This window comes from Notolepis coatsorum, assembly GCF_963971535.1.
Source record: "Notolepis coatsorum genome assembly, chromosome: 8".
In the NCBI taxonomy this organism is placed as follows: domain Eukaryota; kingdom Metazoa; phylum Chordata; class Actinopteri; order Aulopiformes; family Paralepididae; genus Notolepis; species Notolepis coatsorum.
Genome location: NC_140172.1, coordinates 139,526,169 through 139,529,927, shown reverse-complemented (window position 1 = coordinate 139,529,927; position 3,759 = coordinate 139,526,169).

The following is a 3,759-nucleotide window of genomic DNA, read 5'->3' as shown; positions in this document are numbered from 1 at the left end:
TACATACATACATACATACATACATACATACATACATACATACATACACACATACACACATACACACATACACACACATCATCCAGATCATCCAATTACAACAGCACCTTTCATCTGAGATGCGGATTTAAAAGGAGAGAGAGAGAAAGAGAGAGAGAGAGAGAGAGAGAGAGAGAGAGAGAGAGAGAGAGAGAGAGAGAGAGAGAGAGAGAGAGAGAGGGAGAAGAGAGAGAGAGGGAGAGAGAGGAGGGAGGAGTTAGCGGCAAGACAAACACTGAATATACATTATATACTGCTTCTAGAGAGTCAGAAAGCAAAAGAGAGAGTCACGCCGGGAACAGACCAGAGGCGCGGGCAGGCACGCATGGGTTTCGTGCGAGAACAGCTTGCGTGGCCGTCCACACCGAGTCCGACTTCAGAGCAGGCGAAAGCGCACAGATTTACATTGGAACAACTGTAAACAGCTGGGCCCTCATTCATCAACGTGGACGTAGAATATGTTCTATTTCCACACGTAAGCACGGAATGTAGAACTAGTGTACGCACAGGGAAGTCGGGATTCATCACACGGTGCGTACGCAGGCTCTACGCTCCTCCGTAGAACTTTGTTCTACCGTCAATGCTCGTGCATGATTATCCATATATGGTCATGAAAGTGAGGAAACACCCCCCATGGGATGTGAAATAATGGACTGACCCGAGCGGAACTCTGAGAAACTCCACGAAGAATTCACTGCTGTCGAACCAAGAAGACACTATCGCGTATTATGGGATAAATAAAAGGCGGATTTGTAAACGGTGATGTCAGATATCAACGGCTCCCTAAGACCATTGCTGCAATTCTGCCTGGACAGCTCAAAATACTAATAAAGACCATTCGTTGACCACTGTTTGGCGTTGGTTGTGTGTCATTATAACCGTGCTGTAATATGAATGCCTTGATTAGTTGTGTTCGATTGGCTATATGATTTTTAGAGGCATCTATTTTGTTGTCGGCTAATAAAGACCGCGCTGGAATATGACTGCCTTTTCCCGTGTTGTTTGATTAATACAGGGATTAAAGTTCTCCTCAATTTTATTCCAAATCGCGATGGATCTCCCGTCAATTTTCTACCTGCTGCATATGATTTCTAGAGGCATACTACAATCTATTTTGATGTCAGTATTGGGTAGCCTATATAAACAATATAATACGAGAGCATATACAAGAACAATGAATCTCACTGCATGTATGATGTAGGCCTGCCTTTCAATACATGAACTTGAATTCCATCATGTTTGTGTGCGGGACTCACAAGGCTGTTGTCACAATGGGTGGTACCGGTGTACAGTAATAATAACAGTCCACACAATATCACGATCCATGCCATAGCCTATGTTCTATTAGGACATGATCTGTGACGACAAATGTTCTAGAATGTTTGATTGAGATATCATACTCTGACAGCATGCCTATGAGCAACAAAAACGCGAACTTGAATCCCATCATATACATAGTCTGTCCACTATAGTGTCATTGCAATGCGTTTTCTATTCTTTCTTATACAGTAAAAAGGGGGAAGAACACTATATTCATATGACTTGTATTCTGCTTACAGCTTCGAAGTTCCACTTGTTTTGTTTAACGTAAAGCCTTTTAAATATAATCAAAACGTTCCCGTGTTTCTGCGGTCTGCGCAGAATAATAACGAGTTGAGCTTTATGATTTATGATGAATTGAAAATGGGGGACCCTGATGTAAACAAGACGAAAGTTGGTCTGCATCCCCAATTAACAATTGTATGTACTGAGCTGTACTGTACTGTACCCATTCTGCAATCTGTTAATAAACTTTTCAATCAATCAATCAATCAAGCTACGCGGAGCGCAGTCAGTCAGTAGCCTACACCCCGTATGTTCCGATAACGCTATATAAACCATGCTGCATTCATTCTGAGAGAAAGATCTATTATTCCAAATGCTATTTATAGGGTTTTGACCATAATTACACTACTGTTGCTATTTTACAATGAACTATAATGAACTACGGTTCGTACAGAACGTGCCAGTGTTATTATGCACAGAAGCTCATTTCCTTGTTGTAATAATATATTCTACCACTGGGCGCTAGGTACGCCAGGTCTGAACTGTGCGTAGATGTAAGCACGAAGTCAAGTTCAAGTTGAAATTGATGAATCCCACTCTTTGCTTAGAAATGATCGTACGCACAGGGTAAGCACAGATCTGTGCGTAGAACACGTTGATGAATGAGGGCCCCTATATGCAAAGTCAGTCCCTGTTTGAAGATTTTCTTTAAAGATTTCCAGTTCCAGTGTTTTATTCTGTAATTGTCCATTTTGCATGTATAACCCGTTATTGTCTCATTAATTAGAATGTTAGAATGCATTTTAGAATGATGAAATCAGTGTGACTGTACTCCTGAAAAAGTATATGTACTGTAGACGACACTTGAATGTGTCTGCTAAGACTCTCTGAGATTTTCCTTAGGACTGACACTAGGGGGAGCTGCGGGGCAGTCAGGCTGGTGGTCAGAGGAATGGCGACAGGTGTGCTGGATATGACACGAAGAAGAGAGGTGCACGCCCCTTCCTACATGAGCCGCGCCCTCAAATTCCAACCGAAGCGGAAAATAATGTCGCTTCCCGCATGCGATTCGCGCGCCCGCCCGCGGCCGGTGTGAACAGCGATGCACGCCGTTAACATGGGTGCGAAAGTGAAGCGCTGATCGCTCGCCCGCCTCACGGCCGTGTCCCACATTCGGTGTGTTTGCGCCATCAGAGAGAGAGTCAGGGAGAGAGAAATTTAGATAGAGATGAGAGAGAAAGAGCAAAAGAGAGTTAGTGAGAGAGTGAGATATAGAGAGCAAAAGAGAGAAAGGGAGATAGAGATGAGAGAGAAAGAGAAAAAAGAGAGTTAGAGAGAGAGTGAGCAAAAGAGAGAAAATGAGAGAGACAGAGAGAAAAATTGTCAGAGAGAGAGTCAGAGAGAGAGCAAAAGAGAGTCAGAGAGAGAGAGAGCAAGGGAGAGTCAGAGAGAGAGAGAGTAAAAGAGAAAGTGAGAGACAGAGGGAGAAACAGAGAGAGCAAAAGAGAGTCAGGGCGAGACAGAGAAAGAGCAAAAGAGAGTCAGAGAGAGAGAGAGAAAGAGCAAAATAGAGTGAGATGGAGAGCAAATGAGTCAGAGAGAGAGAGAGCAAAAGAGAGTCAGTGAGAGAGAGAGGGAGCAAAAGAGAGTCAGAGAGAGAGAGCAAACAAGTCGGAGAGAGAGAAGGTGGGAGACAGAGGGGGAGAGACAGGGCTAAAGAGAGGGGCAGGGAGAGAGAGAGTCAGAGAGAGAGCAAAAGACAGTCAGAGAGGGCACCCAAGTGGTGACCCATGTAACGCGCTGTGTCGTGGACCAACCGCCCTTTCCGAATGTCTTCCCCCCGCTCTGTCTCCTGTTCTTCCTCTCTCTCTCTCTCTACCGGACTGCCCGGTAGTCGAACAAACAAATAAAAAGCTACCAAAAACATAATTATAAAAATTTAAAAAAAGACAGTTAGAGGAAAGAGCAAAAGTGAGAGTCAGAGAGAAAAGAGAGAGAAAGCAAAAGAGAGTCAGAGAAAGAGAGCAAAATACAGTCAGGGAAAGAGTCAGAGAGAAACGAGAAATGAGAGAAAGATAGAAAGAGAGAGAGAAAGAAATTGAGAAAAAGAGAGATAGAAAGAGATAGAGATGAGAGAGAGAGAGAAAGAGAGTGAGAAAAAGAGAGATAAATCAC